General features: G+C 48.6%; 1 protein-coding gene across 24 annotated transcripts in view; it reads right to left on the reverse strand.

Annotated features, from left to right (window-relative positions):
- The window catches only part of LOC123507147 (homeobox protein Meis1-like), a 518,053-nt gene that overhangs the window by 15,899 nt on the left and 474,414 nt on the right, over nucleotides 1-27,740 (reverse strand). The gene's annotated exons all lie outside the window — the stretch shown is intronic.

The raw sequence follows: 27,740 nt of genomic DNA on the forward strand, positions 1-27,740 counted from the left end.
CCGCCTCCCGGGGCCGCGTCCTCCTGCAGCGTGAGTCTTGCGGCAAAACGGAGAACATAAAAGTACCTCGGCCCCTCTTGGCGCTCCTGGCGGGGCGCCTCCAGCCGCCACCTACTGCCATCGAGGGAAATTAGTGCTAATAAACAGCCCCGAAACCTGAGATGAGCCCAAGTTAGGAGTCTCATGGGAGGGGCGGCTGCGGCGGGGAGAGCCGTCTCAGGCGAGGGACGGGACGGGAGGGACGGGAGGCACCGGGAGGGGTGCCGCGGCCACAACATTGGCTGCGGTGGTGGTGGTGGTGATGGCGGTGTTTCTTGAGCTGCAGTTCGTTATCCTGATAGCGAAGCTTTGCATCAGCTGGCCGTGCTGTGTTGTTCTGAGGGAGGCGTGGTGGTGACGGTACAGCAGGAGGGGCGTGAACCTGGCGGAGTGGCGGCGGAGTGGTGTGGGGTGCGGAGTGGTGGCCTGGCGCTGCACCCTCTCGCCTTGCGGTCTCATTTTCCGCCTCACCAGAGACACAAGACCTGCCGCCGCTGACCTTCCTGCGGCGCGTTTTTCACTCGACCCGAGACCCGCTCCTCCCTTACTCTTGGCGAGACAAAAGACCGATGCAAAGAGCCAGAAGTAAAAATTAGACGCCCGCCCTCAACTGAGCCACGATTCCTGCGCTACGTAATTACCTCGCCATAACCACAACTTTCCCGCCCAGTCAAGCCACCGGGAAGTCTTCCATAGAACACAAAATGCGAGAACATCTGACTGATCCTCATGCCACGACCATACACAACCCATACTAACACCACTAACACCACCACCGCCTCTCTCACTCACCGCCACCAGACAGCACGGCGCGCCCACTTCGACCCGCGACACCCGTTCGAGACAAACAAACACCACATACGCCCCTGAAGAAGTCAGAAGACGCCCCTCTGTCAGTCCCTCCACGAAAAACGGCCACAGCGAAAGAAAGTGAACGGAACACGAAAGAAAAAAAAGAGATGCAGAAACAGAGAAAGAGAGAGAGACAGAGAGACGGAGGGGGAAAAAAATCAGGACTACCAACCACAGCATCAAGGAAACTTTAATCTTGCTATAGACGAGCTTGAGGGGAGAAGGAAGAGACATTTCCCATTCCATCGCACACCATACGCTTCCAGGCGGGTTTCCAGCTTCCAGAGGCGGGGATCCAGGGCGCCGCGTCCCTCCAACTGTCCGTAAACACACGCACGCCGCCTTGGACTTAATTTTCCGCCTCAGTTGAGATCCGTACTGGAGGTGCACAGGAGGAGAAGCAGGAGGAGAAGGAGGAGGAGAAGAAGGAGGAGGAGGAGGAGGAAGAGGAGGGACGGGTCATGGCGAGAAGGAAAGTAGAGGTACAGAGATGTTGGAGGAGGAAGGAGACGAGAAGGAGGAGGAGGAAGAGAAGGAGGAGGAGAAGGAACAGGAAGAAGAGGAAGAGGAGGAGGGAGGGGAAGGACCGGTCATGGCGAGAAGGAAGACAGAGGTACGGAGATGGAGGAGGAGGAAGGAAACACAGGAAGACGAGAAGGAGAAGGAGGAGGAGGAGAAAGAGGAGGAGGAGGGGGAGGAGGAGGAGGAAGGCTAAGTCTGATGGGGACGAGCTGGGTACAAGAGGAGATTACAGAGAAACAAGAGGAAGAAAAGGCGAAAGATCAGCAAGAAGGAAAATAGACGAGGAACGAAAAATATGAAACGAAAAAGAACGAGATAGAAAAAAAATGAAAAAAAAAGAAAAAAAAATCACGAACATACTTGATAAAAAAAAAGAAAAAAACAAGGAAAAAAATGAAGGAAATGGAAATAACAGAGAAGGAAGGAAGGAAGGAAGGAAGGAAGGAATAAAGGAAAAGAAAGGAGAACTGGGATAATGATGCTACATAATTCACAGAAAGACAAGGGTTGGTGTGAAAGGAAAGGAGGAATAGAAGAGATGGATAGAGGGAAAGGAAGGAAGGAAAGGGAAGAGAAAGAGAAGAGAAGGGAGGATAGGTAGAAGGAAGAGGGATAAGCGTAACAGGAAACGTGAACAAACGGAGGAGATGAGAGATAAACACGAGATTCGAGGAGGAGGAGGAGGAGGAGGAGGAGGAGGAGAGAAACGTAGGATATCAAAACAAAACGAACAGAAGAAGTAAATAGATAAAGCTTAGAAACATGAACTAAGATGATAAAAAGATACCAGAACCGCGAGAAATCTTACACTGGTCTCTCACTAGACACTGTTACCAATGCCCTCATGAAAAAAAAAAAAAAAAATAGCTTTACACACCAAAAACACTAAAAATACAGGAAAAAAACGAAAAAAAAAAAACAAGAACTTACACTACCCCCCTCACTAGACACTGTTACCAATACCTTGATGAAAAAAAAAAACTTAACACACCAAATAATGACAAAAACAGGAAGAAAAAAAAAAAAAGAAAAAAACCAAGAACATTCCCAATTCCTAGTGACCCTTCGCCACAAATCACGCCATTCCATCTCGCCAGGAATCGGGAATCGGGAATCGTGGCGCTTGACGAGGGAGGCGACGAGTGTTCCCAAGAATCAGGGTGTTCCATCTAGGAATGACTCAAATTATCGACAGCAGCGGAGGCCCCGAGAGGGAAGGAAGACTTGGCCGTGGCTAACAACTTGGAGGGAGGGAGAGAGGGAGAGGGAGAGAGGGAGATTTACGGAAGGATGAGAGGATGGAAGGGAAGACGAAATGAGAGAAGAGAAGGAGACAGGGAGGGAGGAAGAAACGGGGAGAAGATAGGAATGTAAAAGGAAAAAAGGGTAAAAACAGGAAGTAAGGAAGACAGGTAGGAATGAGGGAGGGAAGGAAGGAAGGAAGGAAGAAAGGAAGGATGAACTAGACAGCACGAGACAGGAAGAACGAATAGAAGAGAGAGACGATAAGGAAAGTTAAAAAGGGAGAAATAGGAAGGAAAAGGAAGAGGAACAGAAAGAAAGAAGAAGGAGGGAGGAATGAAGAAGAGAAGGAGGAGGAAAGAGGAGGACACTAAACGGAAGAAAAACAGAGAACACACGAAGAGAAATATAAAACAAAGAATAGAAAAAAATAAAACAAAGAAAAGGAAGGAGAAAATTAAGTTGAACACACATACACACACACAAAAATCTCAACCAAACTAAACAAAACGAAAATAAAAAAAAAAAAAACAAGGTCTTTCTTATTCCCCTCACAAGTCCCTTCTCTTTCTCTCCATTTTAATTTGGTTTCCCTCCTTTCCTCCCCTTGTTTTCCTCCTTCCCTCCCTCCCTTCCCCTCCCCGCGACACAGAGAGGACATCGTGAACATGGCAAAATAACCTGGAGGGAGAGAGAGAGAGAGAGAGAGGAGAGAGAGAGAGAGAGAGAGAGAGAGGGAGGGAGGGGGTATTGAGGTGTGGGGGGGAGGAGGTGATGGGGAGACTCAGGTGGCTACGAAGGAGTAACGTGATGGGAAGGTGTTACACTGAACGGTCAACAGAGGGGGCTGATCTTCCTTCTCTTCTTTTCTCTTTCTCCTCCTCCTCCTCCTCCTCCTCTGTCTTCTTTCGTTCTAGTATCCTTTTTTCCTCTTATTTTTTCTCTATTCTTTCCACTTCAATACTTATTTCGTCTTTCAGTGTGTGTGTGTGTGTGTGTGTGTGTGTGTGTGTGTGTGTGTGTGTGTGTGTGAATACTTGAGGCAACTTTCACAGCTTCCATTCCTGAGCACAAATACGTGATTTAGTGGGTCACGTGAGAAACAGGAGGAGGAGGAGGAGGAGGAGGAGGAGGAGGAGGAGGAGGAGGAGGAGGAGGAGGAGGAAGAGGAGGAGGAGGATAAACTGTTATTACCTTCACTCCTTCCTCATTGATCTCCTTATTAGTGATTTGCTGAAATATTACTGCATTCCTTAACCTCCTAACACACCTTCGCTTCCTCCCCCTCCTCCTCCTCCTCTTCCAAGCACGAGCCAGAGAAAGAGAGAGTGAGAGATTAGAGTGAGAGAAGAGAAGGAGGTAACCACTGTCCCTTTTCCCCTTTCCCCAGCACCTCCCTTTCCTCGTGTTTATTACCTATAGCTGCACAGGTGTCAAGTGAGCGAGGTGGCTTGGGCAGGTATTTATGACCACAACTGCTGGCTGGAGTGAAGAAGGGCGGGCATGTTAGGGAAGGAAGCGAACACCTGTCTCTCATTAATACTAGTGAAGGTGAGAACTGGTGCGTCTGTCCCGTAGAGTTAATATGCAGTCAAGAGAGAAAAGACAAGACCGAGTATATTCGTGCATGTAACTCCTCTTCTTCCTCTTCCTCCTCCTTCAGTTACCGCGGGAATACGATGCAGAAAACACAGCAAAAAGGTGTATAAAACGCTCCCCGAGAAGAAAATGCATACAGAATAGCAGTGTATTTCTTAGTAGGGGGGAAGTGGGAAGGGGGAGACTTGTGTAAATCAGGCCAACTGGGAACACCTTGAGAACACAGGAGGAGGAGAAGGAGGAGGAGGAGGTGGAGAAGGAAGAAAGAAGAGAAGAAGAGGAGAGAAAGTAAAGTGAAGGTAAAAGAGTTTGGGGGAAGGGAGAGAAAGACGAGGAAAAGAGAGGAGGGATCCAGTGGCACTTGAATCTTGGAGAGGAGGAGGAGGAGGAGAAGGAGGAGGAGGAGGAAGGGATGGAGGAAAGTGCTACATAGTGAATGTTAGAGAAAAACGAGGAACGCAAAGAAGCAAGAGGTTTTCCAGAGAGAGAGAGAGAGAGAGAGAGAGAGAGGGAGTGTTGCGGATGAGAGGCAAGCTGGGACACATGATAAGCTTGGTGATCTATGTGACTCACGCAGCTGAGCACCACCAGTAAATTGGCCTGAGTCGACGTCTCTCTCTCTCTCTCTCTCTCTCTCTCTCTCTCTCTCTAATCGGTCCCACGAGTGCGTTTTTCTGATTCTCTCACTTGCATTTTTCTCTATTGTTTGTATTGCTACTCTCTCTCTCTCTCTCTCTCTCTCTCTCTCTCTCTCTCTCTCTCTCTCTCTCTCTCTCTCTCTTTCTCTGTACTTCCACCTATACGCAAGCTGTCTTCCTCCTCTTCCTCCTTTTCCTCCTCCTCCTCCTCCTCCTCCTCCTCCTCTTCCTCGTTCTCTATCTCTATCGTCCGTGTGTTTTTCGCTTTCCTTTATCACTATTTGTCTCTGTCTCTCTTTCAATTGCTTGCTTGCGCGTTATCTTCCCAGCCAAACGTAAAATATGTCGCGCGTCATTTATCTTCCTGCTACATTGTAATATTTCCCATTCGCTTCTTGTTTCTATTATTATTTCTTTTTCTTCTTCTTACGTTGTATCATTTACTGTGATGTGCTGGTGGTGGTGGTGGTGAGTATTTGGTGAGTGTGGTGGTGGTGGTGGTGGTGAGTGTTTGGTGGGTGTGTAGTGAGTGTTTGGTCTTGGTGAGTTTGTGTTGTGTTTCTCTCTCTCTCTCTCTCTCTCTCTCTCTCTCTCTCTCTCTCTCTCTCTCTCTCTCTCTGTCTCTGTTTTAAGGATGTTTAAGGATAGTTCCTTCCTAATGTCAATAAAATCGTCTAATCACACTCAAAACTCAAGGTAAAAAATGCGTCCTAGTACTGAAGGGTTAAGCTGCAGTATATTCAATCTATCATAAATCTCCCAACTTCAATATTTTTCCCAGGATTCCTCACAAAAACACCATTACCTTCTCTTTTCACTTTACTTCCTACCATTTCTTTCCCTCCTCCAGCATGTAGCCTCAGGTAAAGTGTTTGGTCATCTTAACCCTGCCAGAAACGTATGTGGGGGATGAACATAGTGAAGGCTGTGGCCATTAATCTTCTGACCTCCATAGTCCCTTCCTAATGTCAATAAAATCGTCTAATAATTCCCAAAACTCAAGGTAAATAGACGTCCCAACACTGAGGGACTTAAAATGCAATATATTCTATCTATCTTCTCTAATCTAATCTTCTCCCCACTTCACTATTTCCCAGGATTCCACACAAAAACAACCTTCCATTTTTTTTTTCTTATTTCACTTCCTACCATTTCTTTCCCTCCTCCAGCATAGCCTCAGGTAAAGTGTTGGTTACCTTACCCAAGCCTCACCTTTTCCTCCTCCGTGGACACTTTTTTCCCGTCCTTCCCCGCTATCTGTCATCAATTATCGTGGAGACCCAAACCCCGATCCACTTGATATTATGTTACAATTTTCTTTTTCTTCTTTTTCAATAGGATTTTTTTTTTCAGCCCTCCAGAGTCCCAAAGTCCCCCAGGGTATGAACGTTTCGAGTTACATTCCTTATTACCACGTGGCTAGAGCGAGAGCGAGAGAGAGAGAGAGAGAGAGAGAGAGAGAGAGAGAGAGAGAGAGAGAGTCGTAGTTATGAGTAATATCCTTTGTTTTTCTTGTATACTGTCTCTCTCACACTCTCCCTCTCTCTACCCCCCCCTTTCTCTCTCTCTCTCTCTCTCTCTCTCTCTCTCTCTCTCTCTCTCACCTCTTTCACTCTCACATTCATGCATTCAGTGATAGTGTGAGAGGAAGGTGTGAGAGTGTGAGTGTGAGAGATGGTGAGAGAGAAACATTATCCTGTGTTGTGATTTTATAATGAGAGCTTGGTGGCTTCTGGCAGTCTGACAGAGAGAGAGAGAGAGAGAGAGAGAGAGAGAGAGAGAGAGAGAGAGAGTGGTGTTATGTTCATGTTTTTTTTTTCTTTTTTCCCTTTCTTGCTTACTTGCTTTCATTCACCGTGTTTTTTTCTACTCTCTCTCTCTCTCTCTCTCTCTCTCTCTCTCTCTCTCTCTCTCTCTCTCTCTCTCTCTCTCTCTCTCCCAGCGTACTTCTTTCTTGCTGCAGTGTTTTTGTTAATGCCTAATAATGTTTTCCTTCCTGTTAATCACGCTCAGACTCTCCCTCTTTGACGCTCTCGTTACACCCGACCAGTTGGTAAACACACACACACACACACACACACACACACACACACACACACACACACACACAGAGCCTTCACTTATTTTTTAACCTAATCTGTGAAAAAAATACCCGATTTCCACATAATAAAAGACCCCCCCCTGGAAAAAAAACGAGGACACGAAATAGAAAACGGGTAATCCAGGCTTGTGTCCAGCGCCCTCACAATGCCTGTCCTACTTCTTGCCTTTATTGACATTTTAACGCGGCGCAAATCCCATCTTCTTTCATAACCGTTTTCTCTCTGCTTTTTTCCGCCCCATCACGGTGACAGATAAAAGAAGGGTAACTTGCACGCGTGCCGCCCTAACCCGACACCTCCCGAGCAGCTGTCTTTCATGTGCTAATGTTGGGCGCGAGGTGTCGTGTGGAGGCGGCGCTGTGATGAGGGGCGGCGGAGGGACGATGTGGCATAAATGTGCATAACATTCAACAGACCAAGACACATCACGGCAATGTGTTCTCGGCCAGATGCGTGCTGCCTCTGTCTCTCTCTCTCTCTCTCTGGAATTTATGTGCGTGTGTGTGTACTCAGGCTGCCTGTAATACTGGTGGCTTAATTTCTCTCTCTCTCTCTCTCTCTCTCTCTCTCTCTCTCTCTCTCTCTCTCTCTCTCTCTCGGATCAGCAGCTCCCTCCACTGTTTCTTCTCACGGCAGGAACCCAAGACGCGGTGGCTCACGTCCTGCCTCGCTTATGAAAACATGTGTGTACTTCGCGTCCGTGTGAGTGGCGTCCGTGGCGAGCGTGGGGAGGTGCGTGGTGGGGAGGGCGAGGAGAGGAGAGCAGGACAGGGCAGGGCAAGGCAGGGCGGGGTGGTAAGGTGATGGTTGGGCGGGCGGGCGGGCTGGCAGATTGTCTCTCACGGCCGCGGGTTCCAGGCTCCTTGGGTGTCACCGTGCGCTGTGCATGTTCCGGCGGTGGGTTACGGTGGCCAGCCGCCTCCTGGTATTAATTCAGAATGTAAACATCAGGACGGTGCTCAGTCATGCAGCGAGCGAATAAATAACTCAGACATTTTATGTAAGGCGCTGTCAAAACGCTGAAGAGTTATAAATGTTCCAGTGTTTAGTATCGGCGTCCGCATGCGTGGTCCGGGCTGCGGCTTGGCCCCGAGGCGCCGCCGGGCCGTTCGGACGCGCTGCCACTATTGTTCCTCACAGATAAATCTTGGAAATCTGGCCGGCGGTAATTACACGCCTTCATGTGCCTTTTGTTCGCTGTGAAAAACAACATTTAATAATATGTAATTAGAGATCCGATGCCAAGCTTGCAAGGGCGTCCCCACGAGGGCTCACAGGTGCCCCACGCCCGTGCCCACGCCCGCGATGCCCCTACGCCCCAGCGTCCCGCCGCAGCCACGCACTGACGCCCGCTAAGTAACAGCAGGACGCTCCTCGGCGCCTCGCTTCCCGTGGCCTCGCGTTCTCTGGGGACGAGGGAGTTGCCGCCGCCGCCACGCTGACTGAGGCCACGACCTCCCACGCCCCCCGCGCCCCGCACCTCTCCAGGAGTCCCCGTTAGACACGCATCGCCGGGGAGCTGCCGACACCTGCTCTCAACACCACTTGTTTATATCGGGGCTACGAGGAGGTGGTGACGCTGGCGGCAGTGCTGCATGTCCTCGCGGTGCTTGTGAAATATTAGCACCACTACAGACGCTGGCCGGCCCTGCACCGCCCCGCACCTCCTAGACACGCACACCTTCCCACTCACCTCACACCACCTCCACCAGCCACGTTATCGAGACTACCACCTCGCCTTTCCATCGTCAAATCGCTCCCAATCCACCCACCCCTCAAACACACCCATCACACCCGATTCCCTAAACACCCCACACCCCCACACCCCATCCCACCCGAAAGACCCCATTCCGCCTCCCCATCACCGAAAACACAAGATCGTAACTAGGGCCGAAGTCCTTGATCCGGGTATTTACTTACGATATTATCTCCGTCCAGTTTTCCAGACCCGTATATATAAAGGCGGGAGTCCTCGGGGCTGGACGAAGGCACATTTTCCTCGACCACTATCAAGTTTCAGCCAGCGGTCAGCCGGCCGGCAAATCCCCAAACAACTGCCCTAAGAGGCTTACTAGTGACAGCCACGGTGCCAGGAGCCAGGAAGAGGACGGCGAGGAGGAGGAGAGGGCGGGAGAACTGCGGGAATACTGGGTAAAGTAGGGAGAGGAAAAGTTAAGAGGGAAGATCGGAAGTGAGAGAAGCTAGAGAATAGAGAACAGAACAGGAGAAAAGTTAAGAGGAAAGATAGAAGGAGCTGAGAGAACTGAGAGGATAGAGAGTAAAATAGGGAGAAGAAACGTTACGAGGATAGATGGGAGGTGAGAGAAGGAGAGAACAGAAAACAGAATACGAGAAAAAAAAAATAAGAGGAATGATAGGATGAGAGAGAACTATGACAATTGAGAGTGATATAAGGAGACCAAAGAATAAAGTATAATAGGAAGAAGAAGAGATAAAAAGCAAAGACTCGATAAAACGGAGAGAACAAAGAGCAGAATAGGGAGAATGAAAGTTAAGAGGAGAGATAGCAAGGAGAAAATTGAAGAGTGAAACAATACGGTGGAAGAAAATTAAGAGGAAGAAGAAATACAAAAAAAGAATAAATGAAATAGGTACAAGAATGAAAGTGAAAAGGGAAGGCTGATAAAAAGGGAGGTATGGGAGAAATGAATGAAAAGGGTGAAAAGAGGGAGCGAAAGTTTCCATATGAGAGAACGAAAGAAATGGAAAAGAATGAAAATCCCCCCAAAAAAGTCAACACACAAACAAAAGGAGAGAAAGAGAAAGAGAAAGAGAGAGAGAGAGAGAAAAATGAATAAAAAAAAAACTAAGGTAAAAAAAAAAAGAAAAGAAAAAGAACACCAGCCTTTGCATTTTACCTTCTGTTCCCTACACCACCACCACCACCACCACAACACCACAACACCACAACACCATCTCAAGCCGTAATAACCACAACTGAACCAACGAAAAGGAAAAAAAAGAACACCAACCTTAGCATTTTTACCTTCTGTTCCTTACTACACCACCACCACAACACCACAACACCACAACACCACCACAAGCCGTAATAACCACAATTCGAAGTCTCCAGAGAATTTAGGGTATAATTTACGAACAGACTCATTAACGGCGCTTTTACCGTAATGAACCGGACCAGAGATGCCTCAAAGGGGAAAGGAAGAGGAGGAGGAGGAGGAGGAGGAGGAGGAGGAGGAGGAGGAGGAGGAGGAGGAGGGAGGAAGAAAGAGAGAGGGAGAGATGTATATTGCTCGTTGAGATGAGAAAATAGTGAAGAAAGGAAAGGAAAAGTAAAGAGAGAGAGAGAGAGAGAGAGAGAGAGAGGAGAAAAAAATCTTGCAGGGAGAAATATGCTAACAAGGAGATATAAAAGGGAGAAGGGGAGAAGAGAGGAAGGGAGAGAAGGGAGGGAGGGGAAGGGAGGGAGGGAGGGAGGAGAGGGGAGATAATGACGGTGTAGGTGTGGCATTAACACAAGGTAATTAGGCCGTGAGACAAACTACGCTTAAGCCTCAAAGTGATTTATCTGTCATACTTTACTCTCTCTCTCTCTCTCTCTCTCTCTCTCTCTCTGTAGCAAACTGGGGACACGTAATTCACTAAAGCAATGCGTTATAAAAGCAGAAAAAAGAGACATTTGTACACTTAACGAGAATTCAAAACTTTGTAGTCAAATTCCAAAGTTTCTGAATTTGTATAGCAACAATTTTATCTAATTCCTTGAAATATTTCCTTATCAAAACCTTTCTTTCTTTCCCTTTTCAGTTATTCCTTTCCTTTCCTCCATTTGTTACCATTCCCCGCTATCAATAACACTTTCTATTCCTTAGTTAGAAATCCATCTCTCTCTCTCTCTCTCTTCTCTCTCTCTAAAAGCTTTTCGGCAATCCCTTATTCCCCTCACCAGGATGAAAAAAAAAAAAAAAATACGAAAAGAGCAAAGTTTAAAAAGACAGCAGAAAAGAGAGCGAGAGAGACCGAGAGAGAGAGAAAGAGAGAGAGAGAGAGAGGGGGAGAAGGGAGGGTAAAAAATAACGAGGTACAGAGAAACAGCGTCAAAAGTTCATTGGGCCGAGAGCGAGGGAGTTTTCATAATAGTAAAAATTTGGGTCCCGGCCCAGCTCGCCCCTCTCAACTGTCACGCGTTTAATGATACGACAAGATTAATCGATTCCACGCTGCACTATTCTCATTCTCAGCCTCATGAATATATTGGACACGCTGGGGGGAAATGTATGCACGTTGAATCTCCTCCCCGGGGGCACGTTCTACTCCTGATCCTCCTTCTCCTACTCCTTCACTCCTGCTACTCCCGCTACTACTGACCAGAGGAGGAGGATGTGAAGGAAGTGGCGTATAGCAAGACGAAGGAGAAAAGAGGAAGAGTGAACGATCCTTATCCTGCTTCTCATACTCCTTCACTCCTGCTACTCCCGCTACTACTGACCAGAGGGGAGGATGTGAAGGAAGTGGTGTATAGCAAGGCGAAGGAGAAAAGAGGGAGATGAGAGAGAGTGAACGATACGACTGGGGAGAATAAGGAACAGAAGAGAAGAGGAGAGAAGAGGAGAGGAGAAGAGATGTTTCAAAGGAGTGATGGAAGAAGAGGATGTGAAGGAAGTAGAAAATAGCAAGGCGAAAGTCAAAAGGGGGAGATGAGAGAGAGTGAACGATGCGACTGGGTAAAATGAGGAACAGAAGAGGAGAGGAGAGGAGAGAAGAGAAGAGAAGAGATGTTTCAGAGGCATGATGGTGAGGTAAGAAAGCCAGTTGGTGAGGAAGTGTTAGAAGCGAAGCAAAACTTGAGGGGAGAGAAGACGGAAAGAAGAAGCAGATGAGGAAGAGGCGAATGAGGAGGAGAAAGACACGGATGGAGGAAAGGAGGGTTGGATGTACGAGAGGTGGAGGAGAAAGGAAGTGATAAAAGGAGGCAAAACAAAACTTGAAAGAAGCAAATAAATACGATGTGAGAGAGAACAGTTTCCTCTAAAAAGCAAACACTACCGTCACCACCAAGGAGGAGGAGGAGGAGGAGGAGGAGGAGGAGGAGGAGGAGGAGGAGGAGGGGATGAAGATAAGGAAGAAGAGGAAAATCACCACTACCACCACCACCACCACTGCCCGGAGCTCTCTTTCTGGCAGACGTGTTGAAAAATTTGAACACCATTTCTGTCGTTCATTCTACTACACACACACACACACACACACACACACACACACACACACACACACACACACACACACACACACACACCTCTACAACCTTTCCTTCTATGTAGTCTAATTCAAAACGGGTTAACTTCTGACATAAATAGCGACATATCTTCATTTTTTTTCCTGTTTTTTTTTCTTCCTTCGCGGTGCCTTTTTTTTCCTGCCTTCCTCCTCCACGTGCCCTTCGGTGGCCAAGCAAAACATTTCCCTCTGATGGAAGATTTAAGTTCGACGTGTCCCGTTTTTGGTGCGACGGAAAAGTAATAACATTTCCAATTTGTTTCGTCTCGTGCAAAGCTTTCCTTGCTTCATTCCTTCCTTCGTTCCTTTCTTCCTTTCTTTCATTCTTTACTCGTGCGTTTCTGTCTCTCTCTCTCTCTCTCTCTCTCTCTCTCTCTCTCTCTCTCTCTCTCTCTCTCTCTCTCTCTCTCTCTCTCTGTGTGTGTGTGTTTAGGAATCTATACATGAATACATAACAAAAAAAAAAAAAAAAGGTGAAAAACAATAACAACACAAGAAAATCACTTCACTTAAACCTTATAAAGAGAAAAAAAAGTCAAAACAAATAAAGGAAATGAAAAAAAAAAAAAAAATGCAACTACAACAGCGGAAGCAAAACCTCATCAAACAACAGCATTACCCCAGCCAAAAAATGAATGAAAGCACGAGCGAATGATTAAATAACGCAATGAATGACAAACTGACAGGTAAGTATGCACAGGTGATTGAGTCTGGCCGGGTAACTATGCAGGGAGTCAATAGGGCAGGTGGCTAGTAGATATGGTAGTTAATGATTAAATTGTAGGAGTGTATTGGTAGGAGTGTGAAGGAAGGAGAGGTGAGGTGTTCATATTGGCCAGGTAACTAACTATGCAGGGAGTCAAAAGGGTAGGTGTTTAGTAGATATAGTAGTTAATGATTAGATTGTACGAGTGTATTGATTGGTTACATAGCTCAGGTGTGTTAAGGGAAGGGAGGTGAGGTGTCCAGGTGTGCAGCGCTGGACAGGTAAAAGTAAATGGGTAATTAGTAAGGAGTTGAGGAGAAAATTTATGCAGGAGGAAATGAAGATGGATAAGAAAGAGAAGAGGGAAATTCAAATAGATGAAAAAAGGGAAAAAAAGGTATGATGAAACGAAACAGGTATACATGACACACACACAGACATACACACACACACACACACACACACACACACACACACACACACACACACACAGGTAAAGATGAAAGCAAACACATTTTCACACACACGCACGCACACACGCAGAAACACATAGAACATCACACACACACACACACACACACAGACACACAGTTCGAGGAGGGATGGAGGGAGAGGGAGTGGGGAGAGAGCAGGGAGTGTGGAGGGAGTAGTTGGGATTTTATAAAATGAAATGTTTACCCCCCGAAAAACGTGGCATTCGCGGGAACATAAACCCAGTAGCGGTGACCCATTCGCTCCAAACTATTCCTATAAACCACATGACCTTCACAACAGCGTGGTGTTTAACTTTGCCACAAAACCCGTGTCACTTCTCTCTCTCTCTCTCTCTCTCTCACACACGGATAGTATTGGGCGACAGGGCGACAGGGAGGTACAGGGAGGTAGGGAGGCAGGGTATGGGAGAACAGCAGGAAGGGGGAAAAAGGAAAGGGGTGGCGGATGTTAGGGTGACAGAGAAGGGAAGGGAGGGAAAAGCAGGGCGCGTAGAAAGGGAGGGTGACGATGAGGGTGTGTATGGGAGGGAGAGGAGGGAGAGATAGGAGGGGAAGCAAGCGGTATTAGGAGAGAGAGAGAGAGAGAGAGAGAGAGAGAGAGAGAGAGAGAGAGAGAGAGAGAGAGAGAGAGAGAGAATGTGTGAAAGATAAAATAAGAAAGCGGTTCTGAAGAGTAAACAAAAACAAACAGGAGAAAAAATTAATACCACATGCACGAACAAACACAAAAATTGGGATAAATATACCAGAGAGAGAGAGAGAGAGAGAGAGAGAGAGAGAGAGAGAGAGAGAGAGAGAGAGAGAGGCACCCAGGGACTTCGTAAGGTCACCCCCGTCAGCGTCGCCGTCAGCAGGAACGCAATTAAAACTTGTGTCGTTCAGGTTAACCCGGCCAACACTTTGAGCGCGCGGCGGCAAAAGGACGCGCTTCGAATAATCAAGGTCATACACAAAATAACCCTCCTTCCTGATACTCTTCTTCCTCTTCCTTGTTGTCCTCCTCCTCCTCTTCCTCCTCCTGCCGCTGGAAAGAGAGGAGGAAGGGAGCAGCGCCACAAAAACAGCCTCCCCACTATCTGGTTCCTCGCCGCGCCATCCTGTGTTGTTTTCACGCCGCCATATTTTGACAGCAAACTCTCTCTCTCTCTCTCTCTCTCTCTCTCTCTCTCTCTCTCTCTCTCTCTCTCTCTCTCTCTCTAAAAAAGCGTATTCCATTTTCCCCTCATCCCTCAGCGGCCGTCACTCCCCTCCCTGACCCTGACCCTCGCGTGACCCTTGACCCGTCCCTCACACCCCTCACACCCCCGCCGCCCCTCCAGCTTCACAAAGAGCGGAGAAAAGACCACCCGTTGAAGAGGCTCCTCGTCCCGCCCTCCGCCGCCGCCCCGCCTGAGGATCACAAGTTGATGTCAAGCAAATGATGTCATCAGCGCTGGCCCGGGGTCGCCTCCCCCTCACGGATTACAACGGAGTGTCGTCCCCTCCCTCTGCTACAAGGGGACAATGACGTCACCAGCTGGCGCCTCATCAACAGCCAATCAGCTGGCGTCACCTGCACTCAATAGAGAGGGGAGCCCGGACACGCTGGCTCAGGGCGAGGGGAGGCGCCTCCTAGGCCTAGCGGGGCGAGGGCAGGCCGAGGGAGGAAGACAGATGGGCGGGAGGAACAGGCCACCAATTCTTTTTCTCGTACGGTAAAGGAACTCACAAGTTTCCCAGCGAGGGTCAAGGGAGTGGCATTAAGCACCTCCACGACACACACCAGCACTAATTCACTCCCCGCCCACGTCCCCTTCCACCTGCCTCACCTGCCTCACCTGCCTCACCTGCCGCCCCTCACTCCCCTACCTGCCCATAAAAATTAATAGCCAATCAACACTACTAATCGTCAAGGACACCTGGACCTTTAACTCGCCCGCGAAATTACCCTCGTGGTCATTGTCTAAACCTGACCTAAATATTCCTCCTCCTTTCCTGCACTCCTCCTCCTCTTCTTCTTTTCTTCTTTTTGTTTCTCCTCCTCCTCCCCCTCCTCCTCGTCCTCCTCCAGCCATCAAGGAAACAACAACTCACTACCACGAACTGGCTTCCCGTCTTGACGCGGCCTCCTCACGACCTTCACTTTTATACACCGACATGAGTTGAACCACGCACGACCAGCGGAGGGGTGCACTGTAACACGCTAAGCACCACCACCAACACCAGGAGGAGGAGGAGAAGGAGAAGGATGAAGAGGAGGAGGAGGAGGAGGAAGTAAACATGGAGTTCTGAACGTGCTTAATTTCAGGCCAGGGTGTTGCGTTACTCCCTGTTACGTCCCTCTTTACAGATACGCCGCCGAGACACACAACCACATTAGGATAGCGCCGCGATAGCCCCGTCACCCCACTCTCTCCTACCCCGTCGCCCCTGTCACCCTGCAGCTCCGTTATCCCGTGGCCCCCAATGCATGAAAAACGCGCCACCACCCACAACCATGAGGAAAAACATGGTTGGACTTCTTGCCACAAACAGGTGTGAGTTGGTGGTGAATGACGGAGTGTGAGGTAATGAGTTGTAGGTTAGTTGAGAGTGCACAGGGCGGCGTGTGTGTGTGTGTGTGTGTGTGTGTGTGTGTGGAGTGGGCGGGTGGTTGGCGGGTTGACTGGTGGGTGGTCTGCCAGTCTGATAGCAAAACCAGAGCTCGGCTGATTCAATAAACAAGACTGCTTCGGCGTTCCTCCTCCCTCTCTCCTTCCCTCCCTCCACCTCTCCACCCTCTCTTTCTCTCTCTCTCTCTCTCCCCTTCTTCCCCACATCTAACACTCCCCTTCCCTCCTCTTCCCTCCCTTCACCACCCACCCACATCTCTCCCCACACACACACACACCATCACTCTCTCTCCCTTCCCCAGCTCTCCCTTACTGCCATCTACACTGCCAGCCTCCCTCTCTGTCTCTCCCCTTCTTCCTCTCACTCTCCCTCCCTCTCCCTCAATCTCTCTCCCTCCCTTGATAGGCAAACAAACAACAGCCCCATTTAGTCAAATTCTAAGGAACCGTTTTGTTTTTTGGTGTGGGTGTAAATGGCGGGTGAGTTTGCCCACACCTACACCTCGCCCACACACACACACACACACACACACACACACACACGGACATCCATAGCAACGACGATTTGACAAGTTGATAATTCCGAGGAGCAAAAGAGAACTGTGTTTACAATTGGTTTCTTTCCTCTTTGCTTCCTTTTCCTCCTCTTCCTCCTCCTTTCTTGATCTTGTTCTTTTTTATTTCGTCCTCCTCATATTCCTTCTCTACTTTTTTCTTTCATTTTTTCTCTCTCTTCCTTTTATTTTTGTTCTTATTCAGTTCTTTTTTGCTATTGTAACTCTTTGTTTTTTCTCTCTCTCTCTTTCTTTCTTTCTTTCTTCTCCTCTCTCCCTTTCTTTCACCTCTCGTTTCCTCCATCACCACCTCTCCACAAGCTTAATTCTTCCTCCATTACCTCCCCATACTCTCCATCTTTTCCTCTTCTTCTCCATTGCCTCTTCGCCTCTTCCTCTTCCTCCTCTCACTTCCTCTTCCCTTCTGTCTCCTGTGGTGTTATTCTGGTTTTATTTTCCCTTGTTACTTTTATACTCAAATATTTTTTCTTGCTCCTTTTCCTTTTATTTACTTTTTTTGCATTTTTTGTCTTGTTTCGTTGGAGGTAAGTCATTTTATTCATTTTGTTTAATTCTAGTACTTTTATTTTATGCTTCACTTCCTCTTCTTGCTTTATTTTTCTCTCCTTCTTCTTCTTCTTCTTCTTCTTCTTCTTCCATTCTCCAGTAAATTAACACACCCCGCTCTTCCGTCCCTTCTTTCCTCCGCCATACATCTCATTCCTCTCCTCTTCCTCTCCACAATTACTCTCATTTCGGCCTCACTGTTTTATTTTTCCCTCCTTATCTTCCTTCCTGGCACCCATTTCTCCTTCCTTCCTTACTTCCTTCCTTTCAACCTTAGAATACTCTATCTCCGTAGCACTTTTTTTCATTCCCTTCTCCCTCTCTCTGTCTCTCCCTCCCTCCCACACACACACACACACACACACACACACACACAAACACTAGGCGTCATTCTCATTTAGATCTCGCCCGGCAGAGTTACAGCACATTAGTTACGATTTCACAAAGAGATACGGCACTTCCAATTTCTAGGTTTCCAGTTTCCAGAGACAAATGTGCTGGAAGGCGCCTGCACTTTGCCGGGACCCGATAACGAGGCCTGTGAACCCATTACTGCGTCGGTATCACTCCCACCCCGGCAGGAGGAGGAGGAGGAGGAGGAGGAGGAGGAGGGAAGAGGGGAGACTAGGGAGTAGGAGGCAGGAGGAGGAGGAGGAGGAGGTTGGTAAAGGAAAGCGAAGGGAGATGGAGGAAGAGGATGGTGGAGAAAGCGAAGGGAGATGGAAGAGGAGGAGAGAAGGAGAGAAGGAGGTGAAGGAGTGGTAAAAGAAGGGAAAGGGAGATGGAGGAGAAGGAAAGAGAGAGAGAGAGAGAGAGAGAGAGAGAGAGAGAGAGAGAGAGAGAGAGAGAGAGAGAGAGAGAGAGAGAGAGAGAGAGAGAGAGAGAGAGAGAGAGAGAGAGAGAAGAGAGAGGAAATGGAGGAAGAGGAAAATAGGAACAGATGCGAAGGAGGGAGAAGAAGAAAGGGATAAAGAAAGTGGAAGGCGGGGAAGGAGAAAGGCAAACAGTGGAGGTGACAGGAGATGGAGAAATATGGGAGAGAGAGAGAGAGAGAGAGAGAGAGAGAGAGAGAGAGAGAGAGAGAGAGAGAGAGAGAGAGAGAGAGAGATTGGTGGAGGAGAAAACTAAGGAGAGAGAGAAAGTTGAGGGCTGAGGGAAGAAATCTGAGGGGAGACAAAACTGATGAGACAAGAAAGAAAGATGAAGAGAGATAGAAGAGGTGAGAGAGAGAGAGAGAGAGAGAGAGAGAGAGAGAGAGAGAGAGAGAGAGAGAGAGAGAGAGAGAGAGAGAGAGAGAGAGAGAGAGAGAGAGAGAGAGAGAGAGAGAGAGAGAGAGAGAGAATGAGGAGAGAGAGAGAGAGAGATAGAGACGCGAGATGCTCCGGGAGAAAGAAAGAGGGGAAAGGAGGGGAATAGAGAGAGAGAAAGAGAGAAAGAGAGAGAGAGAGAGAGAGAGAGAGAGAGAGAGAGAGAGAGAGAGAGAGAGAGAGAGAGAGAGAGAGAGAGAAGAAGAGGAAGAGGAGGAGGAGGAGGAGGAGGAGTAGGAGGGGATGCGCACCTCCAAGATAGACGGAGAATACTGTGAAGCTGATGAGGGGAAAATTCTTAGAGTAATGATGATGTGTGGGAAAGAACCTGGATAGTGAGGGGAAGTGGTGATGGTGCGAGAGCGAGAACGAGAACGAGAACGAGAGAGAGAGAGAGAGAGAGAGAGAGAGAGAGAGAGAGAGAAAGTGGTGGTAGGCAGGGAAGGGCTGAGGGGAGATGCTAGGCGTGAGGGGAAGGGAAGCGAGTGAATGGGAAGGTAATATGGAAATATGAGGGTTAAGGGGAAGGCAGGAGGGTCTTCCAGCGAGAGGAAAGGTGTTTGGGACATTAAAAGAACCAAGAAAAACTACCACTTTTCACCGGAGCGTGCGTTTGTCTGTGCGTACGTGAGAAAGAGAGTGAGTGAGAGAGAGGAAACAGATAGAGCGAGGGAAAGAGAGAGTGAGTGAGTGAGGGGAAAAAAGACAGAGAGCACCTTGGAGGCTTGGAGATAATGGATAACTGCTAAGGGAGAATAAATACACTTTACCCTCCATATAAAAATAATAACACAAAGGCATTAGGATCTGCTACTCTAATGGGTTCCACGGAGGAGGAGGAGGAGGAGGAGGAGGAGGAGGAGGAGGAGGAGGAGGTATTGTTGCCGGATCATTAGGGAGACTCCGGGAAAGGGAGGCTAAAGAAACGGGCTGGATGTAGGACTGAAGACTAGGACTGGAGGACTGGGTAGGGATGCGTGGTGGTGGTGGTGGTGGTGAGGGTGGGGGGGGTGTCAGGGCTTTTCTTCCGTCTCACAAACCTCCTCAATCCGCCGGAAACTTTGTATAATCCACTTCTGTATCGGTAGCGGGCATTCCTCTTCACCCACTCCTCACAGCCGCCTCCATACATCTCTCTCTCTCTCTCTCTCTCTCTCTCTCTCTCTCTCTCTTGTAGTTAAAGGATATCGTTTTTTTTTCGCTGTGATCAACGTGGTATAAGTTGTTGCAGTCTCTCTCTCTCTCTCTCTCTCTCTCTCTCTCTCTCTCTCTCTCTCTCTTTCACGTACTTAAAGAATATCTAAGATTTTTTTTCGACAAGATCAACGTATATATTCAAAACCTATTATAGAATACTGCAGTCTCTCTCTCTCTCTCTCTCTCTCTCTCTCTCTCTCTCCGTCACGGGCGTCAAAGGGCGGGCCGTGTCGCAGCAAAGCGGGCGGGGACGTGGCAGCCACCGCGAGCCGGGCGTGGCGTGATGTGGTCCTGACTCGCGCAGCCATTCATTGCCTTGTTTTTTCACCTAATGGCCTGGCGTCGGGGTGCAGCTGGAGCGGAAGGGTGCAGCTGCGACCCCTCGTCTTGGCAGGCAGCGAGGGAGGACCGAAATGAGAGGAACAGCTGAGGGGAGGAGGAGAGGAGGAGGTAGTGGTAGTGGTGGAAGTATAGTGGAGAAGGAGAGGAAGAGTAGGAGGAGGAGGAGGAGGAGGAGGAGGAGGAGGAGGAGGAGGAGGACGAGTCATGGAAAGTTATTTTCTGCTTCTTTTCTTGCCTTTTTTTAATTCTTTTTCTTCACTATTTTCAAGTCTACGTTCATTTCTCTACAGTATTTCTTGCCTACTTACTAAATAAACTAATATGTCGTAGTTATAATGGTTTTTCTACAAGTTCACCTCTCACAGTATAATAATGATGGGGAGAGAGAGAGAGAGAGAGAGAGAGAGAGAGAGAGGCGGTAATGGTGGAGACTGGAGAGTGACAGGAGGGGGAGTAACACCAGCGAAGAGGCGGCAAGGAAGGTGATGAAGGATGTGTGGTGTTGTGTTGTGGTGTTGTGGTGTGGTGTGGTGGTGAGGGATGAGTGCGTGTAGGGGTGGTTATGTGTTTGTTTGTGGTGGTGAGAGAAACAGTGCCTCTACAGTGCCACACTCACGCGTCTCCTAACACTGGAGGCATTAGGCACTCACACAGCGGCCTCCTCCCTCTCGCTCTCCTCTCTCTCCCTTGACACGTGACGCGGGAGATGTGTTAAAAGACGCTAATATTACGCAATGTGGTTAACCCAAAGAAACATCAACAATAATGAAGATAAAACCAAACTTGGCTTCGTTTACCTTAGAAAAAATAGTGATATTCTTTAATTTTCCTCCCCTACGCTGCTAATTACTTAAATCTCCTTCAACTGAGAGTTAAAGGAGATTTAAGTATGTCGCAAACTGTTTTCTTTACCGTGACATAAACAAAATAGTAACAGAAAATGAGCATTAACAGGTGAAACTAATACAAAAGTAGAATACACACTAGGATTCATGAATTTGCACGGTAAACAATCTTGAGATATTCGATTGAGGGGTGACGTGGAGGCTGCGTGGAATGGGGACGGAGTAGAGGCTGGGGAGGGCAGAACTAGAGCAAGGCAGGGCGTGGGGAGCTGACGGGGATTTGGGGACTTAGAGTGAGGAATTTGGAGCGTATTTGGGCGTCCACGAAACCACCCACAAAAAATTGAGACAGGAGGAATAAGACGAAAACTCAAGAAAAAGTGCAAAAAAAAGAGAGAAAGAGAGGAAAAAAGAGAGGCTAGGTCACCATCACCAGTGTTTGTTGACGCTAGCCCCTCTCCCTCTCCCTCTCACTCTCCCTCCTCTCCCTCTCCTCGTGTTTGCTCTCCCCAACAGTTACACTCGAGCTTCCTCTGTTCTCCCCCGTTTCTTCTCCCACTTACTCCTTAACATCATTTGGCAAACGGTATCTTCCTGTTTGCACACTACGGGACATACTTCTACGTAGATCCGCATTCAGGAACGCTTTGCTCTTTCACCACGACTATTTTCCAAGGCCACAGAGATGATTAATTAGATTTTCAAAGAGGTTTCTACAGTTAATAATGTAGAAATTTCGTTATTCTGCCTCTAAAACCATAAAAAAAACACCTTAAAAAGAACTTGTGTACATTTAAACAAACCCTCTTGAAATAGTGGAGGTGAAGCAAAGAAGGGCTTGAAAATGGAAGCCTATAGTACCATAACACTTACGTCACTGGGAAAAAACATGAAAGAAGCGTTGTTATAACCTAATGCGACCTTGCTCTTACTGGTGACCTGGCTGAAGACTCGTCACTGTACTAGGGCGCTCTCTCCCTCCACGATTATTACTCAGAATCGGAAGAAACGCCAGGAGTCGGCACTGTCAGCGGAAAAACTCGATCCAGGAGAACCATTAAAGTCAGCAAAGTTAGAGAGAGAGAGAGAGAGAGAGAGAGAGAGAGAGAGAGAGAGAGAGAGAGAGAGAGAGAGAGAGAGAGAGAGAGAGAGAAAGAGAGAGAGAGAGTCAGAAGATCAGCGAATTTGACTGAGTTAGTGTAATGGTCGGAGTCAGCAGGAAGGGAGGGAGGGAAAGCGGTGGTTGAGGAGGAGGAGGAGGAGGAGGAGGGATCGCAAGAGGAGGTGGAGAGAACAGGTCAATAAGTGGATAATGACTGGTATTGTGTTTTGGCGCGTAATCCTTCTGTCACTCGCGCGCGAAAACCGGGTATAATTTCGGCGGGAAAATCCGCCTAACGCTTTCTCCCCTCGCCCTGTCCGCCCTGCCCCTGTCCCTCCCCGCGCGTCTCCCTCCCCTCAGCGGAGCAGCGGCGGGGACGGAAAACAAACAGTTGATTCAGGCGGCCCTCTCCCCTTTCTTTCTCCCCTAACCTTAATGAATTTGATTATCGTCTCTGAAGCCCATTGGCGAGGGGGGGAATGGCTTAGGCCGCAAATGGGCTGCCGATGAAGGCGGCAAAAAAACGAACGTATGTCTATTCCTGAAGAAGGTAAGGAGGGGCAGTGGGGAGGGAAGGCACAAGAAGGCTCCTCAAGGGGACTCAGGAGGTCATCGGCCGCTCATTACTGCCAGCTTCGTGGAGACCGGGGGACCTGAATCACCCTCTCGCACTGTCTGTCCAATTTCCTTTCACGGGGAGGAGGGACGAGGGGGCAAATCCTGCGAGCCACGTGGCCACATAATCTACCAATCAGGTGACAGCGTGCCGTCCGTCCACCAATCAGCTGGCGAGGCTCCTGAAGATTAGTCGATTAAGAAGTGTAATTGGGAGCAGCGGGTTTTCATTAGGATTACCAGGAGGAGATCAGGAAGGTGTTCTCCCGATGGCTTGTGATTTCTCCTTCCTATCTTGTCCTCCCTCTGAGATTGTGCTGAGGAAGGGAGAGAAGGGAAGGAAGGGGAGAAGGTGAGCCAGGATGTGAGGGAGATGAGGAAGGAGGTAAGAGAAAGAAAGAGGGAAATAGGTAAGGGAGACGTTGAGGTATTAAAGAGGGGACGAGAAGGAAAGGGTCAGAGAGAGAGAGAGAGAGAGAGAGAGAGAGAGAGAGAGAGAGAGAGAGAGAGAGAGAGAGAGAGAGATAATGAAGGGAGGACGGGGTGAGTGAGGGATATTCGAGGCTCTTTAGCGAATTCGAGGAAAACACATTACCCCTTGAAATGAAAACTAAAGAAAATGGTATAAGGAAGACGCAGCAAGTTGAGACGGATGAAAGACGCGGCCACGAATGAATGAAAGAAAGAAAAGAGTGACAAGTGAAGCGGGAGTGTATGGAGGAGGCGAGTCACGGAGACGAAGGAGAAGCAGAGGGAAGAATGAAGGAGGAAGAGAAGGAGGCCTGAGACACGCGCACAAATAATTACACTCATTATCCGGAATGACCTTCGTCGGAGGTATTGTGTTTCTGCTTCCACAACGATAATTGGCAAAAGGATACTACCACCACCACCACTACCACCACCACCACCACCACCACCACTAGGAGGTCATCCACCGCCGCCACAACAGCAGTCGCCACACGCGGGCGGCCAGCTGGGCCAGGAGGAGGCCAGGAGGAGGCCAGGCCTAAGCAAGGGGACATAAACAAGGCTGGCGAAGACTCGGGTAATCCTGCAACGGTCCATTTTCTTCCCGCTGCGGAAATTAATGGCGGAGAAGACGAGCCGTGATGGTCGCCCGGGGAGTATCTGCGGCCTGGCGTCCCGGGCAGACCCGCCGTCAGGAAGGTCGTCACAGGGCGGTGTCTGCCGCGCGGCATCAACACTGCCATTTGGGGGAATGTACAGTCATCACAACCTCCACCATGGCAACAGCAGCGCTGTGCGGAAGGGGAGGGGAGCAGCAAGTAACAGCAATGATATAAACACCTTCCCACAAGACACCGCTGCTCGGGACAAAGGGTTGAGCCAGCGTGTGTTCCGTCTGGCCAAGACACTGCCAGCTGGTGCGGACGCTGCCGCCTGCGTCTGTGGCGCGGCCTGACGCCCGCTGTACCGTACCACAACACGGGACCTGAAGGAAGCCGTCATCCATGGCGCCACCAACAGCGGGAAGACAGCTACAGTACAGCTGCAGCTCAGGCTAGCCATCAGCTCACCGCCTCCCGCCGAGCGAACGGCGCGGGAAGCAACAAACAACAGCGGCAGGAAGAACACCCGGAGGGCGGCGCCTCGCCTGGCAAATGAAGCCTTTCCCTGAGCCGCCGCCTTAATAGCATAATTTACGCCTGGTTCATTACACAAATAGTTTTAATCCGGCGCTGTGGGCGCGAAGCCCCCCTGTGGCGGCCAGGCGACGGGGGGGCCTACAAAATTTGCCGCCTGTGACATAATTATTCGCTACGTAGCATGAAATTAAATTTTCTACTTCTGGTGTCGAGTCAGCGATGAAGAACGCTGGTCTGTGTGTGCAGTGACGCCGCGGCGCCGCTGATGTGACGGTGACGAGATGGCGAGGCTGTGTTTGGATGCAATGGCGCTGTGGCTGTGGCTGTGTTGTGGCGGCTGGGGAGCAGCGCTGGTGACGCTGTGAAGTGGTGGTGTTGACCCTGGATAGAGGAGCGGGAGAGGTGGTGGTGGTGGTGGTGGTGGTGGAGAGGCCAACACCCTGAGACGAAATGTGTACACAAGACTCGATGAGGCCCCGCGATGTGTTCAAGGAGCGGCTGTCGAGGGCGGCGCGGCGAGGGCGGCCTAGCGAGGCGGGCCACGATCATCTCCACTCTCCCATTCATCGCGGCGGCGGCGGAAATTTAAACCTTCCTCGGGCCTGGCATGATGCTTATCCGGACTCCTCCATTACCGGCCTCCATTCACGACACTTTTTTCTCCATTCACACACACACACACACACACACACACACACACACACACACACACACACACACACACACGGAACAAACAAGATCGACGTGAATATGACGACACACACACACACACACACACACACACACACACACACACACACACACACACGAACAAAACTCAACAATAACACCTAAAAAAGAAAAAAAAGAAAAGTAAAATAAATAAATAAATAGCCGAAGAAAACGGAGAGTGGAGGGTGGCGGCGCTGGACGTGAGGGGGGACTGTGACAGTGACGGATTAGCCCGCCGAGGGGGACTACAAACCTGCCAAATGTACGATAATTCCACCCCAACACACACACACACACACACACACACACACACACACACACACACACAGACACAGAGAGAGAGAGAGAGAGAGAGAGAGAGAGAGAGAGAGAGAGAGAGAGAGAGAGAGAGAGCAGGACCACTACTCGCAATGCACAACAGAGTATTAACAGGCCAGGTGAAGTAAGGTGGTCCAGGTGAGTTAAGGTGACCCTGTTGTGGCTCGCAAGACAAAGGTGGCCAGTGGTCCCTTCACGCGCGAGTCTCCCTTCTGAAAAATCACGGCCCTTCTTAATCCCTCACTCACCCACACGCAACTGCAAGCTAAATTCGCACTTTTTACATACACACCCTTTTTTTTCCTCCCTTTTTTGCCGCTTCCCGTATACCATTTTGCTTCATTCCGCCATTTTTAGCACGAGGGGAGAGAGAGAGAGAGAGAGAGAGACTGAGTGGAGGAGGAGGAGGAGGAGGAGGAGGAGGAGGAGGAGGAGGAGGAGGAGGAGGAGGAGGAAGAGGAGAGCCACAATGTAAACACTACCTGAGCTTCTCGCTTCAGCAAGGTAAAGGAAACTAAACCATAATTTTTTTTCTTTTTTTTTTTAAGTACTCTTTCAAAATTTAGTTGTGATTTCATGACTTTGTTGTGATTGAGAGTGTATGTTGTGTGTTGCTTGTTGTTGTTGTTGTTGTTGTTGTTGTTGGGGTTGTTGTTAAGTATTTATGTATGAGTTTCGTTTATCCTCCATTCTCTCTCTCTCTCTCTCTCTCTCTCTCTCTCTCTCTAGATGTTATGAATAAGGCTTGTTTTTTTCTCACTTTAGTGAATTTAGAACTTTTGAATGCAGTTTACACAATCACAATCACAATCTCTCTCTCTCTCTCTCTCTCTCTCTCTCTCTCTCTCTCTCTCTCTCCCCTATTCGGTTAGGTTCCAGGACCTATTTCAGTTTGGATTCTTTACCCTCTTCTTGGCAACATTTTCCGGCAAAGCCTTCGACCCCTCATTCTTCCCTTGTTTCCCCTTCCTCAGGCAGAGGGGACACCTTCCTCCTTCCTCTCTCTCCCCTCAGATGGAAGGAGCACGAGGGGAGGGAAGGAGGAAGGGAGAGATGGAGGGAAGGGAGTAAAGGAGGGAGAGGAGGTATACAGGAACTAAAAGAGGGAAGGAGGAAGGGAAGGAGGAAGGGAGGGAAGGAGTGGAGGGAATAAAGGAGGGGGGGAGGTACACAGGAACTAAAAGAGGTAGTGACTGTGTAATCTGTCTAGTAATATTAAACGCTTCTCTACTGAGTAATGGCACACGTCATGCTTCCTACAAGACATTTATCATTCTTTTTCTTCTCTTCTTTTTATCCTCGTCTCTTTCTATCTCTCTCTCTCTCTCTCTCCTCTTTTTCATCATCATCATCATCGTCATCTTCTTCTTCTTATTATTATTATTATTATTCCTCACAAGTTTATTTTTTTTAATATTTATCTTTCTTATCATTGTTTTTTTTATTTTCTATATTTTGTTCAGTTTCACGTGATTTTTTTTTTCGTTTTTGTCTGTCTGTCTCTCTCTCTCTCTCTCTCTCTCTCTCTCTCTCTCTCTCTCTCTCTCTCTGGTTCTCTTTCTTATACAATTTTTTTTTTCACCATTTCCTTATTCACTATTCCATTTATTTTTTCTTCCTATCTTGTTTAGTTCCTCTTCTTTCCCCCCATCAACCTCTCTCTCTCTCTCTCTCTCTCTCTCTCTCTCTCTCTCTCTCTCTCTCTCGGGGGTCGCGCGGGTCAGGTGGTGGGAACACAATTTTTTTTTTCAAGTTACCAGTTTGGCCTCGTGAAAAATGTCTCCTTTGTAGCGACGTGGGTAAAAAGGGCGAGCCTCTCAGGACCTTTTCTGAGGAAGACGAGGAGGAGGAGGAGGAGGAGGAGGAGGAGGAGGGAGAAGTGGTGGTGGTGGTGGTAGACGATGAAGTGAAAAATGAAAAGGGACGAGGATGATGATGAGGGGACAGAGAGAGAGAGAGAGAGAGAGAGAGAGAGAGAGAGAGAGAGAGAGAGAGAGAGGAAAATGCTATGACCTACGACTCTCTCTCTCTCTCTCTCTCTCTCTCTCTCTCTCTAGCGTCGTGGTTAATTTGACGAATGCGAGTCACTTTTTTTTCCTCTATTTTGAGTTAACACAAGCGAAAGAAAAGGATGAAAAAGTTGCGTCAATTATTTTTTCCCTCTCTCACTTTTTTCTCTCACTCTCTCTCTCTTTCTTTTTTTCCTAAATTCCTTTTTCTCTTCCCTTTTTTCCTCCCTTTCTCTGTCTGTCTGTCTTTCTCTCTGTCTGTCTGTCTGTCTTTCTGTCTTTCTGTCTATCTGTTTTTGTCTGTTTCTCTCTCTCTCTCTCTCTCTCTCTCTCTCTCTCTCTCTCTCTCTCTCTCTCTCTCTTTCCTGGACTCCTTTTCCTGTTCCCCTTTTCCCCTCTTCCTCTCTCTCTCTCTCTCTCTCTCTCTCTCTCTCTCTCTCTCTCTCTCTCTCTCTTTATCTGTCTATCTGTCTGTCTATCCGTCTCTCTCGTCTCTCTCTCTCTCTCTCTCTCTCTCTCTCT

This window comes from Portunus trituberculatus, chromosome 21 (assembly GCF_017591435.1).
Source record: "Portunus trituberculatus isolate SZX2019 chromosome 21, ASM1759143v1, whole genome shotgun sequence".
NCBI classification, from domain to species: domain Eukaryota; kingdom Metazoa; phylum Arthropoda; class Malacostraca; order Decapoda; family Portunidae; genus Portunus; species Portunus trituberculatus.